Below are 14793 nucleotides of genomic sequence, written 5' to 3'. Positions count from 1 at the left end.
GCAATTAATGCAATTAGTGTCACTGGTGAACATTTCATTTCATGTTGGCAGCTTGATTCATATTTTTTCTTTCCTATTACCTGACTTGGACACAGTTTGATCTTCTGCTCTCTGTGGAAGCTCCACTTGAAGGCCGGTGAAAACCTGACTCTCATATAGAGTGCCGAAGCGGGAGCAGCCCCATGGGCCCTCAATTCGAAAAAAGTCTCCATACAAATGAACGGGACTCCAAGATTTATTTCGTGATCCGTTTGAATTGTGCCATGACAAAAAAATATGTCCTCTACCTGTTTAAAACATCATGAAAACATAATTTCATGCCGAGAAATCAGCAGTTTATCGTAAAACAGAAACAGAAGAATTTATTTTGTGTGACGATGCTCTGCGAACTACAAATCTGGTGTCCCACAAAAAATACGTCACCAACTGACACGGGAATGGGCGGCATTTGGTGTGTGACGTCACCTACGCGACCTGTAGTCTTTCTGGTTATGGACTCTTCGGAATTTTATTTTACAATAGGTTTACAACAAACTGCTGATTTCTCGGCATGAAACGTGATGTTTTAAACAGGTAGAGGTCATATTTTTTTGTCATGGCACAATTCAAACGGATCACGAAATAAATCTTCAAGTCCTGTTCATTTGTATGGAGACTTTTTTCGAATTGAGGACCCATGGGGCTGCTTCTGCTTCGGCACTCTATAGCTAGGACACGGTCCAAGAAGTCAGGACCTCTGAAGGCCTCATGGACCAGGACGACTGAAATGTAATGAAATGGTTTAGGTCTACGGCCATCTGCAGAATCATATTCTCTCTGAACTGGATCTATCAGGATAAAAATGGTCCAATCAAAGAAACCTGCAAAAAAAAACTCAAAACCTTGTGTAATTCTCTGATAAATATCAGTGGTATTTATTTTATTATTTTCATGGGAATAAGTTAAGGATAAAATGCCAGTTCATGGTGAAGTTAAAATTGACATGAATAACTATTTGATATAAATAGCCCCTAAGATATTTACGATGGAGTAGTTGGGCCACATTGAGAAAAAAAAAACACAGACTGCAAGAATAAAGTCATACATTTCCTATGAGAAAAAAGTCATAACATTACGAGAATAAAGTTGTGAATTTAGGAGAATAAAGTCGTAAATTTACGAGAATATAGTCATAATTTACAAGAATAAAGTCGTACATTTCATACAAGAAAAAAGTCATAACATTACGAGAATAAAGTCGTACGACTTTATTTGATTTTTTTATTTGTCAATGTGGCCCTAATACTCCGTTGTAGATATTAAAATGTTTAAATAATTTATATTTAAAATAAGTGGCTTTAAAAATATAATTTCACGGTGTGTGAATGCCTTTACGTGCGTGAGTTCATGACCTTAGAATGTTTACACTTCCGGGAGAGACTGGAGTAAGAAGAAGGAGCAACGGGCTAATGGCGTAGAGCAGAGACTCCGGTGTGTGTGTCGACTCGTCTCTGTGTCGTGTTTTAATCCTGAGGAACTGAACTGTTGTCGGAAATCACGCTGTGAGTGTGTGAGTTGAACTCTCCAGCACAGTTGAGTGTTTTATTAGAGACGAAGAAAGTTCAGCCGAGTTAGCTAGTCAGAGCTAGTTGCTAAGCTAACTACACAGTCGTCACCATGGTCACCATCGTCGCCTCGCTCGCACGGACGGAACGAGGACCGTCGAGCCGCCACGGAGGAGTGTCGCCGACGAGGGAGCTGCCACGACGGACCTTAATATAATACATCCATGCGACGGACGGACAGGACAGACAGGACAGGGAGAAGTGGTTCGGCATCCGCAGCTTGGTTCAGCTGGTTTCTCAAACACACAGAGGTAACGTTACTCACAGTCACTACAGAAAACCACCATGAGCTCCAACAAAGCACGCCAAAGAAACAAAACTCAGGTTGCACGCAGGTGCACTCAGGTTGAACAATTAAAGGGCAATTCCGGGCAAATTCAAATCTGGGCTGTATTTTACTATCATTTTAGGTCTAAAAGAAGGAATGTGAAGATTTTCAGTTTAATTGCTCCTGTTTTGCGGTAGTTATAGGCTATCTGTCCCCGCATCGCCACGGCAGCGATGAATGGGAGCAGCGGATGCAAGTTCCACTGCTTAGGCTGTTTACATCCCTCAAAGCCACAATTTTTTTCCACAGACAGCATCAGATGGCTACTCAAACATGCACAGAGAAGTTTGTTATATATGTATATGTAAAAGAATAATTATAAGGCTACGAAAACCAAACAAATTTTATTTTATAGCGATTATACACTTCACACAATATATTCGTGGGTATATTCAGATTTTGCCAATAAACCTTGGTAATTATTACACACTGGACCTTTAACAGACAAGAAGCTCCTGCAGGTCAGTGTGGACGTTCGTTCTCCGGCCGACAGGAGATGAGTCATTAACCAGGCTGCTGCTGGAGGAGGAGGAGGTGGTGGGAGCCTGTCCAGTGTCTGTCAGACTGCAGAATCCACAGTGACAGCGTCTAAAAGGGTTTTTTTAGTTTCCCCACTCAGCCAGCCAGCAGACAGGTGAGGTTTGATGGCCTCTGGGTCTCAGGAGACACAGTTATAACCCAGTGAGTGAGTCATAATGCAGCTCCGTGTGTTTGTGTGTGTGTGTGTGTGTGTGTGTGCCAGCTGTCCCAGAGCGTCGCACTGATCTGTGACTCTTCTGACTGATCTCCTGTTGTTCAGCTACACACAGATGAGTGCAGCGTTACAGCCATATACGACATGTGTTCATGGGCTCATCATATCCCTTGGAAGTGATTATTTGCAATCCAGTGGAAAAAAGAAAAAAAAACTGCTGTGAGGCTCCTGACAATGAAGAATGACTTCTCCTACACGCTCCATATGGTCGACGCTGTAGGATTACATGTAAAATTAATTTATCCTCCTTCTATTAAGTCCTCATGTCAGCATCGTTGAGCTTCTAGATTTGTTATGAATCGTCTGCATCAACAAGTCGCTCATGTTCCCATAAGTGGGTCCTTTATTAAACAGGAGTTTTCTGGTTCTGGCTCAACGGGTGGGGGGGGGCAAGGGGTGTGAGGGAGGGGTGAGGACTGACTGATGCTGTGAAAACACACTCCACACTCGTCCTCCTTCCTTCCTGCGATCGTCTCTTCACGCTCGGTTAACCCTCGTCACTCAGAGCGCCGCTCCTGGGTCGGTTTAACAAGATGGTTGCCTCTTTAATTTGTGTCACCGCGGCGACGTCTTCCACTTCTGTGTTTTGACTTTGAGGGCCACAAACACACACACACACACACATACACACACACACAGCTGGAAACTCAAGCTCATGCTCAGTGCTGATGGGTGATGTCAGTGTGAGTTTACACACTTCGCTTCTGTGTTTGCACTTTTTTTTTTATTGCATATTGCAATTTATTGCCCTTATTGATTATTGTTAATGTTTTAACTTGTTTTTAATTGTCTTACAATGTTTTTATTACAACTGTGCTGCTTAAATCTCGTTAAGCTGTCGTCTGGTTGTAGATAATGACAATAAAGATGCGACCACTTCTGAGCTTTAATCGGCATCTTTATCTTTAATCAGACGAATGTGCTTCAAACTCAGTCACACAACTCAGTTCAGTCCAGAAATAAGTTAAAAAGAGGAAAAAATAATGTTTGTTGTCAAACTGAAGATATTTTATACATTTTCAGTTTGTTTTTGCACATTTTCTTAAGTCTCAACTGTGCTTTGAGCTCTCTGGGCCACCGTAGATTTGATCATAACATCGTGTTGTGTTGCAGCTTCATCTGAATAGGAGAGACCATAGGGAGTATGTGTGTGTGCGTGTGTGTGTAAATCCTCTAAAATCATTTGCACTGACAAACTCAGTGTTTTTTTTTCTCTGTGTGTTTCTTGGCCTCGTGTTCGTTAATGTTTCTCTCTTCCCTGAGGGTGAGAGGTCTCATCTAATCGTATCGACTTTCATCATCATCATCATCATTATTATCATATTGCATACAGATTAATCGCCACCATGGGAATAAAAACCAGTGATTGGTTTATTTTAAAGTTTGTCTTACTCTATCAGTCTCGTGGGCAGCTCTGTGACTTGATTAGAGCCTCTTGCCGCTCTCGCTGACATATGGGAAGTATCAACTCTCCTCTTCCAACTTGTCACTTCCTTCCTCTTTATTTTCTCTGCCTTCTGACATGATGGAGAGCCGACGGCTGCGTCCATTCCTCGGTGCCCTCGCCCATTAGAAAGGTCACCTCAGGTCATTACTGCGGGCGACAGAGGTAGATAGCGGACCAATGGGAAGCCGGCAGGACATGTGAGAGGGAGCTCTTACCTGTATTTGTACTCGGGGCTTTACAAGGAAGGAAAGACTCAGTGGTTAATGGCTTGTTTACACTATTTTTGGAAAGCACTGATCTTTTGATTCATGTAATTGGTTCACCGAGCCAATCAATCAAAGTATCAATCAGCGCTGGGTGCTTTAAGTAAACATATTAATCGTTTTAGTTTTCAGCTTTCCCCGTTGGCGCCCAAAGGGAAAAAAAAAAAAAAAAAGGTCACCGGTGGGTTTGAGAGGAGAGGATGAGGCTCTGAACCGAGGGGCAGGGCTGCTGCTTCCTTAAATAAACACTAGAATTAGTTGAATAAGCAGCAGAAGCATCATTAAAGGAAACGCTGCAATGCAACAGAATAACAATAAAAACAACAGCTCCGTCATTTTTCTTCTGCTGCTTCCTTCCATCCAGACAAGAAACAACAGGTTGTCGTGGCCCGGATGGCTCTCAGGAGCGACGTATCTGTTTCAATCAGCCCCAGGGCCACTCAGCAGCTCGCCATGTGTGGTTTGGAGTTTTTGAGGCAGAGACTCACCGTCTCTCTCTCTCTTTGCTCTGTGGTTGATGAATGAATGAAGACTGTATCTTGAAATAGGAATCCAAGGAGAGGCAAGGAGGAAGAGGGAGGAAGGTCGTCCTTTTGTTTCAATCTCAGCTCATTTGTAAAAAGGTTTGTTTCACATAGTCGGCTGCAGATCTGGGGATTTGAAGTGTTTGCATCGTGGCTCTCGACTTGGAAATATTCATGTTGAAAGGCGCTATATGTGAGAAATGTGTGGCAAGTAATTATGAAATCACCCGATATGTCACCAGAGACTAAGAAATCATGTTAATTTGAGCAATAGTACAGCCAGAATATTCACACTTAAACATTTTATTTGCAATACGCAGATCATGTTTATGTTTTGATGTTGTGCTTTGGCCTGTTGCTCCGCCCACCGCTCAGTCTCCCAGTCAGTAACATTTCCGATCATCCAAGTTGCCAGTTCCCACTGAGCTGCAGCTACAACAAGTACAGTGGAGTATATCTGACGTTACTAACATCAAAAGACCTCGCTACAACTCTCAGAAATGTCTTGACAAAAGTAAAAAGCAGGAGATGAGTTTGAAAGATGGAGACGGCTGAAAGTGGAGAAGAACTTGAGGACAGGTGTAGGAGTGGCTAGTTTTCTCCTGGACACACACACCTTTGAGCTTTTTGCACAATAATCTAATTTCCCTGTGCATGTATGCAAATTTATCCAGTTCATTTCCTTCTGTTACTACATCGTCTGAGCTCCGGTGGCTTAGACTGTGTGAGTGAGTCTCAGGGTACCAGAGCCACAAAGCTGGAGCAGGGCAGAGGTTAATGTGTGGAGTCTTACACACACAGCTCCTTTAAGTCAAAGGGCTAATGTTCAATGTTTAAAAACTCAGCTCAAACTCCAAACCGTCCTAGAAATGACGTCCTGTCATTGGTTGATCCACCAGGGGAAAATAATGTTAGTGTTGTTGTTCACTCAGTTTGTGGTTTGATCTCATGTCTTTAGGTTTAATCCACGCAACACTGCAGGAAAAAAAACAAAGTGGGCAATTATTTATCAGAGGCTTTGCACTTAGGACGTTTGGAATAATCAAAGTTATTTATTGTGAAGCAGTTAAACACAGATTTGGCACAAGTGTTTGAGCCGTAGTTGAGAAGATAAAACTAACAGTTTAGTTCTCCTCAGCGGTTTCAACAAACAGTAACGCAGCATGTCAGTAAACAAAGTGAAGCCTGGGCTTGTGTGTCGTCCTGTAGCCAGTGAGTCTGCAGAGCTGTGCCACCGTCCGCCTCTCGCTCTCACTCTCACTCACTGTCACTACTGTTGCTGCTGCTGCTTTTCTGTTTTGTTTTCTTTAATTCTCCAAATCCACGGCAGCTGAGCTGAGAGCTCTGGGCAGCAGCCGCCCTGGTGGTCTGTCATTCCTCTAATTGCACCACCCATACCCTCATACCCTTCCCCGGCCCTCTGAGCTTCACCATTCCTCTCATCATCGGTGGATTTACAGCCCAATCACTGTTGCCGTGGAATGCATGCGACATCTCATGCAACAATAAAACCAGTCGTTTTCATAATGGAGGCACAAGTGGTCTGACCTTACGAGTTGTGGCACGTCAGCGGTCTGTCAGCGAAAACTTGCCACAGTTCTTTATAAGGATTTGTCTCTTGTGTTGCACTTATCCCCCCCGCTCCAATGGGGCTGAAAGAACACCTTATAAAGTCAGGCTTGAAGATTAAGTAGCTCCTGCTTCATTACAGTGCACAGACAGGCCGCTCTCCAGTCATTAGACAGAGCCCGCTGCACTCCTACTGTAACTGCAACCCAGGCTGGCCCGGCTCACACACACCTCCTAATAGCTTTCCCAGAGCAGCGGGGCCGAACCCCCCCCCCCCCCCCCCCCTCGTAATAATAAGAGAGGTTTTTTGGATCTTTAAAATGAAACAGACGTTGCCATAGACCTCCAGCTGTGGGCACACAGAGCCTGTACGGTACCGCAGGAGAGGAACCAGGGGTCCGTGGTGGATTAGTGAGCATGTAGAGCGGCTCAGTGAGACTGACACTTACATGCAGAGGAGGATTGGGGGGGGGGGGGGGGGCAGGGAGAAGCTCCTGAGAACAGAAACCTGGTGTCAGTCCAGAAACCCACTCCCAGAGCTTCAACCCCCGCACACATGAACTTTGCTTCCCGGGTCCCAGGCATCTTCATCCTCATCCTCATGTAGCCTACTAACCCAGGGGCTTTTGTGTTAAAGGGATACTTCACCCAAAATCGATAATTCACCAATTTTCTACTCACCGTCATGCCAAGTAAGGTTTCGGAGAACTGTCAGAGTCATCAAAACTCTTTAGGAGTTCCAGGGGGGGTCCGGCTGGCAACGGATTTACATATAATGGCGGCGGATAGAGTTCACTTTTAAATCGTCCAAAACACACACTATGAAACATCCAGATACCTCTATACTGCTCGTCTGTACTGACCCAAGTGTCCTGAAACTGCACGACATTTGCTGCGAGATGTTCTTCCGTGTTTACATCATACATCCAATGGTTTACAACGACGAACGAACATCTCGCAGCAAATCTAGCGCATGAGCACAAACATCAACAGAGCCACTGGGAGCTACTGCTACAACAAGGATAAAAACAGAGATCAAATACATTTTTTCTGAACAACTTTTCCATGTGGCGGCTTCAGGACACTTGGGTCAGTACAGACGAGCAGTATGGAGGTATCTGGATGTTTCATAGTGTGTGTTTTGGACAATTCAAAAGTGAACTCTATCCGCCGCCATTATATGAAAACCCGTTGCCAGCCGGACCGCCCTGGAACTCCTAAAGCGTTTTGATGACTCTGAAAGTTCTCCAAACCCTTCCTTGGCATGACGGTGAGAGGAAAATTGGTGAATTATTGATTTTGGGTGAAGTATCCCTTTAAACATGGAAGATGATCCCTGACTGGCCGTCTCCAAAATGTAACCATCTCATTAGGAGAGATTAACGCTGAAACTGAAATAATGCTTCTTCTAAAGTCATGTGTCTAATTTAAGTTTGCACATGACAAGCAACAATGTTCACTTATAAGTTACATGGACTGAGGTATTCTGCTTTTATCTTAGAGTAAATAGCTCTATGTGAAATTATATCCTTGTTGTAAGGCTGTTCTGTTCTTTTGTGTAGTTGTTTCACCCGTGTTTGGATACGTCTGTTAGTGCGTGTGCCCTGTGTGCATGTCAGCTCCAGGGATAGTGGGGGTCACAGTCTATGGCATGGTGTCTCTTCGGGGGTCAGGGGATGAAAAGTTTGGGAACCCCTGTTCTAACCCAACCTTTCTCTTTTTTCTCTCTTTTTTTTTTGTAACCACAGGGGTGGCGAGGTGGACAGCAGGCCGGGATTAAACACTGTCATCACCCTCTCCTCCACGCACTCCATCACACCGACAGCAGGTCCCAGTCTTCCCAAACACAAAGCCAAACACATTCCAGGCTGCAGAGAGAGAGAGACAGAGAGACAGGTAACCCCGCTCTGATACGCTGCATATGTCATCCTGTTTCCAACCCCCTCCCTCTCTACACACGATAAAGCAATTTGGATTTTACTTTATTGGACTCTTTACCATTTCTCTGTATGGAAGGCATTGACCTCCCATCAAACTACCTCATAAATTAAACTGTTCCCTTCTAGATCACAAGGCTCTGTACCAGGAACTTATTATTAAAATTGTTTATATATATATATAGGCTAGTATATGGGAGAAAAAAAAGAAAAAAGAAAAAGGAGGAGGTTAAATGAAAGTGTAGTGAACCATTGGTGCCTGACCGCAATAACGGCCCCGGGTCTTTTCATTTCATGTGACCCGTTAAGTGCAAACATTCGGAGCCGGTGCTTTTCCTTTTTGCAGCCATATTGTTCACGTCTTCAGCTCTTCACACCTCCGGCTTCACCTCGCTGACTCTTTCTTTCTGCAGCACGTTACCAGACCTCGGGCGGTATTAATGTACAGTAATTGCATAGCAGCGACATGACATTGACGTCGTGACGCAGAAAGAGACTTAAACATATGGAAAGTGGCTGCGCAGAGAGAAAAAACGGCTTTCATTTTTAACTCAAAGACGGACGGATATTTAATGCAAAGGAAGCAGCGAACGTCCTTTTATGTCTGTTTTTCTGCTTCTGTGTGCTATAGAAAGTACATTTTGACATTATGCATGCTATAGCTGCAGAACAAACACACAGACGCACACACACTGGTGGCCGTGGTGAGGAAGGTGGTCGTGACTCTTGGTGCCCACAGCTGGAGATCAGCCACAGAAATGCCAGGAGGATTATCTTAGTTAAAAGCAAAATGAGGGAAGGAGGGAGGTAGAGAAACATTCCCAGAATCCTTAGCTGCTGCTGCTGCCACCTTGGCTGGTGGTCCAGATTTCTGGATCTTTTCCTGGCTCCGACATTTTCCCACACTAGATATTGAAATATTTCACAATCAATCGCCAAAAAAAAAGGGGGTAGATACTGGCTGATTTAAAACACGTGGGCAGTCTATAGTTTATCTTGGATGTAGATTCTGCAGAGATGAGTTCAATGTCCACAGTGGGTAAAACGAGAAAAGGAAGAAAAACAAAACACAATTGTTGGAAAGAGCAGAGAGAGCAAAATAAAACCAAACGGAGCTGTTCGTTCATGTCCAAATCTTTTAACCCGCATGTTTAAAGTTTAAATGTCACAGTCTTATGTCTCCAACAAACACCCACCCAACAAAGAAACAGAACAGTATACTCTATCTCCGTCGTGTGCAACTGTTTTTTAATGGAAATAATAAAACCGCCACAAAATTTACTCCTCAAAATCCCGGAGTCCTGAGAGCAGCTAAATGTCTCGTAGCAGCGTTTTAATACAGTTCAGGGTCATGAGAAAATCAGATTCAGAAGGGAGAGGGAGAGGAGGGAGGAGGAGGAGAGGAGGAGGTCTGAGTGTGACATGAAGCAGCGTTAGCCTTTAGCTGAGGTTTAACACAGTTGTAACCGCCGGCTGCACGTTGGTCTGTCTGCCACGTTTTATAAGGCAATTATATAAACTTAGCATTTAAAAGGAGAAAACAGTTTAGAGTTCACCTCCCTCTCTCTGTGTGTCTGGAAATTTCTGCGGCTCCCATAAAGAGCTGAAATATTTCTCTGAGGGGCAGAGAGAGGCGTCCTGGCGTCCGGACACCCACCAACAAACCAGCCAGCCAGCCGACACTGTGCAGGTTTTTCTATTATACACTGACTGTTCAAACTGCAGCAGCAGCAGCAACATCTGATAATATTTCACTTGATGTACCACGTCCTTGTTTACGAGCTCTTTAAGAAACCAAACAGACAATGTTCTTCATATTTACAGTTCATCATTTGATGCTGTGATTAGAATCAGTGTATTTATCATTTGTCATCTGCAGCATGTGATGTTTGTGTTGTTTAATTATTAGATTTTAATCACAGAGCTGCATCATCCAGTGTTCCTGTGCACAGATGTTGTAGAAATATGTGAATTTAAAACACAGACTGTGAGCCAGTCGAGCTCGGTTTTCTTATGTATCAGACAAGAAGAGGTTGTTCTTTTCACACCTTTGCATCATGTTTCCACGGATTCTTCCGTCTTCTTCAGAAGTGTCGCCTTTTATCTATTTCATGGGAAAAAAGACTCATTGAGATTAGAAATCTCTTTTACAAGATCGTCCTGGCCAAGGAAGCAATGAGGTGTTGGTGTGACGTGTCCTATACATCCTACGACCTCCTCTTGTCTGATACATAATTCAATTTGCAGACATAATGAACTCCGTTGAGCTAATCTTTCAGAATTATCCAATCTCTGCATTTTCCTCCATGGTCATTCATATAAATGCAGACACACACACACAAACTCAATAGTCCAAAAATGTGGACAGTTTTCACCTTTTGCTTTAGTTTTTCCTAAAAAATATTAATCTGGCTCCACTTTTTTATGATCCAAAATTAAATCAAACTTTAATCTCTGCAAATAAAAACCTGCTGCACGTTCAATAATTTAAAAATACGATGAAAATAAAACACATTAATTTCCCTGCACTGAATGTGTCAGGAACAACAGGATGAATTTGTGACACTTGAGATAAATGAGAGATTATTGTCTCTGTTTAATACTGACGATGTGCAGCAGTCTGTGAGTGTTTGCTGACTGACGCTGTGACACTGATCAGACCCGTCACTGATAACTGGTATTGACCTCTTCATTTCCCCGCTGCCCTCCCATAAAGGAGCTGTAACTGATCCTGTTCGCCTGATATTGACCCTCCTCTGGACCACCGCTCCTCCTCCTCCTCCTCCTTTTCTTCTTCTTTCTCCTCCTCCTCTCCTCCTATTGATCTCATTCTTTAAGTGTTACCATAAATTCCCTCCCCATTAGTTGAAGATGCCTTCGGTCCACTCCATCCCATGATTCATGTGGACAGGCTCTCTCTCCACAGAGAGAAGAGGAGCATCTTCTCTCCTCCATGTGCCATCTTCTCCTGCGTTGCACCCCTCCTTCTTCTTACTATCTCTCCTCCATCCACTCTTTCACCTCGCTCGCTCTCTCCCTCCTTCTGTTTAAGTGTTGTGCTTCCTGGATTCCTGCAGTACAAAGTGCTTCTAGAGGAGAGATTGAATTCGCCCCTAATTTGGTTTTGATCCTATTTATCTGCATCATTTGCTTGTTGGAAGTGTGGCCACTCTCTGCGTTATTGATATGTGAAATGTGTTCGGTAAAAAATCTGGATAATCCTTAAAAGGAGGAGGGAGGTGGGGGGGTGAGGTGGGGGGGTCGTCAGTTTACAGCAAACAAGACCTGACAGAAAAAGCTCTGGGTGAAACTAAAGCACTCCTGCTGAACGGAGCCGTCTAATGGACTACAGATGAGTTTCAGCCATGCACAAACGACCTGGGTGACACTGCATTTGCAAATACATTTTGCGGTCTGCGTAGGTGCCAGAAAGGAAGTCGGTGCATGGTTGTTGTTTTTTTTCTCTTTCTTATCTCGAGTTCCCTCGTTGAAACAACCTGAGAATCGTCAGAAAAATAAATGTTTTAAAGGGAAATTGCCGTTTTTTACAATCTGGACCTTATTTCTAGCATAAAATACGATCATTTACTCACACAGATAACTTTGGTCGAAATTTGTTCCAGCCGAGAGCCGCGTATATCCGTATAATGTGAGTCTACAGGGCATCAGAATGCAGCCTCTATATAACACATTATGTGCCGCGAAACTCCTTCATTTCACCAATATTTAGTTATGATAGGCTAGTGCTATTCCCCTCTGAGTCCGGGGTTAGCTGTTATCAACATCTGGGGTCTGTAGGTTGACCTACACTTCTGTGTGTTTCCGACTTGTCAGAACAAAATGAGCAGCTGGATGAAGTTCAGCTTCCACAGGCTTCCTCTCCTCAACCTGGACTCACTAAAGCTCCAGCTAGTTGCACTAAAAATGGACCCGAATGCCAAAGTGGAATGATTATTATCAGAATGAGCCGGGCAGCGCTCAGAGATGACATCATCCAGGTCAGAGGTCAGTAGGTCAACCTACAGACCCCGGATGTTGATAACAGCTAACCCCGGACTCAGAGGGGAATAGCACTAGCGTATCATAACAAAATATTGGTGAAATGAAGGAGTTTTGCAGCAGATAATGTGTTATTTAGAGGCTGCATTCTGCTGCTCTGTAGACTCACATTATATGGATATACGACGACTTGTAATGACACCAAAGTTATCTGGGTGAGTAAATGATCGTATTTTATGCTAGAAATAAGGTCCAGAATGTTAAAAAACGGCAATTCCCCTTTAAATCACTATTTCAGCTGCACAGAAAGAGCAGCAGTCAGCACACACACCACACACCGCTGCCATGTTTCCTGCTCCTATCACATGTCTGATGATTACACCCTCTCCTCCATCAGCTCCCTCACTTCTGCGGTGTCATGTGATCCAGGACTCCTGCTTTTCCTGCTCTCAATCCCCCCAAGGTGAGTAGGGCTTTTTGAAAATCTCCTTGAATTATTTCTTTTAAGTGTTCAGAGCTGTGAAGTGCCAAACACCAGCAGACACACAAATCACTCCATGTTGAAACCATATGTGAGGCTGTAAATGTAAAGGCAGCAATAATTGTAATAATAACACTCATAACAATAATAAAGTTGGGCCGATGCCAACGTTGGAGCTGTGAGATGCACCTGAGTGAGTGAGCAGATGAAAGTGCAGCATAAGTGGTTTCTACGGTGGCCCTGAGGGCTCAGTGTGCAACACATGCACACAAGACACTAATGAGCTGCAAGTTCTGCTCTGCAACACAACACAACACAACACAACAGGAAGTGAGTTTATTTATCTGCATGTGTTGTGGCTTTTTGTCAAATTGAGCAAAGATTGTCTGTTTTTTGAAATGAATTGAGCTCTCTGGGCCACCGTAGTGTTTTGCCCCTTGGGGGAAACGATCCTTGTGGTCTGTTGTGAAACAAGAAGAAGAACAAAGTTGTATTGCGTGCTGCATAAATTCTCCTGAATCGTAAACTTTAACAACCTATTAGGAGCCTTGTGCGGCTCTCAGTGTGAGTCGATGTGCTCGATTGTGCATTTTTCACTTGTAGCCACTTGTTTACACACACACACACACGCACATATATACACACACAAGAACGATCTGGCAGGAAGAGCTAAATTGGCTTCAAGGTATCAAAGCGGTAATTTAATCAGTCCTTCAAACACACGGCAATTTGTGCAGGAAGTTTTGATTAAAAAGCCTCAGCGTGCATCAGTGTGAGCAGCCTCACCCAGCTCCATGGGAGGCAGTTAGCTGATTAATACCCCAGAGGAGCCGCTGACCAGGGGCCGGCCCATTACCACCGCTGCTGCTGCTGTCTGAGAGGGGAGGGGGGGGGATAGAGACCTGAACAGTGGATGAGCTACAATAAATCACCTCCGTCCACAGCACACACACACATACACTGTAACCAACCACTGACCCACAATGGACAAACTGAGTCCCACCACTAACTGGACCTAAAGTCTAAAGTTTCCATCCAAACACACTCGGTCATCAGCTGTCGTCATCATCAGGACCTGGTTCACTGAAAACAAATCGTTGTGAGACATTAAACTGTCGTAGAAGATGAAGATGATGATGACAATGTTATTTATTGTAACATGCCAGACAAATCAAGCGGTGAAAAGCCTTGTGATGGGAAATGTGATGACATCACAGGTTGTGTCAGGTTTTGTGTTTTGGTGATGTTACCGTCTCTTCTCATTTGATTCTTTAATTCTTAATCTCCTCAGTGGAGTTTGACCTCAGGTGAAAAACAGGGGAAAGGTTGTGTCGGTTTAAATGCAATTACTTTTGTATTTACTAGGGGAAAAAAACAAACTTTGAATCTTTCAATATTATCTTTTATCTGCAAACAAAATAACAGCTCATTGGAAACACACTATCTTTAATCAATACCTGTGTGAATCCATGTAAACACCATACCAATAAATCTTTTGAAAAACCTATATATTCATATTCCGGTTTTTAAAAACCCAAAAATGACTTTTCTAACCCGAATATTTGGTCATGTATACACCTATCGGGATATTCCCATCAAAAGGAACATTCATTTGTGTTCTGCCCATGTTCTATTGCAAGGAATCTTGGTCTTTGAGTACAGGAACTACACTTTTGGAGCTATCCACCTTTTTCCGAACGTCAAAAACGTAGCCTGTTTTGCCGGTTTTGGAATGTTATGTTTACGTTTCCATGGTTTCAGTAGCCGCGGTAAATGCATGGATTTTTTTTTTTTTTTCCCCAATGAAAATCTGTAAAACGCATGGATCATCACAGCAGCTTTTAACAGTGGATATCACACAAATTGACATCCGTGTTAAAAGCCAGC

The 14793-nt window shown here is 43.6% G+C and overlaps 1 long non-coding RNA gene across 2 annotated transcripts in view; it reads left to right on the top strand.

Annotated features, from left to right (window-relative positions):
- The first annotated feature begins 1772 nt into the window (after window positions 1-1772).
- Window positions 1773-14793, top strand: part of LOC146982414 (uncharacterized) — a 90504-nt gene continuing 77483 nt past the window's right edge. For both annotated transcript variants that reach the window (XR_015036254.1, XR_015036255.1), the window contains exons 1-3: window positions 1773-1855; window positions 8238-8385; window positions 12823-12888. This is a non-coding gene — a long non-coding RNA (uncharacterized LOC146982414). The remainder of the gene's footprint in view (window positions 1856-8237; window positions 8386-12822; window positions 12889-14793) is intronic.

Source organism: Trachurus japonicus, chromosome 8, assembly GCF_045865225.1.
Source record: "Trachurus japonicus isolate A0001 chromosome 8, Traja_1.0".
In the NCBI taxonomy this organism is placed as follows: Eukaryota; Metazoa; Chordata; class Actinopteri; order Carangiformes; family Carangidae; genus Trachurus; species Trachurus japonicus.
This window is presented reverse-complemented; position numbering and strand designations above follow the sequence as displayed.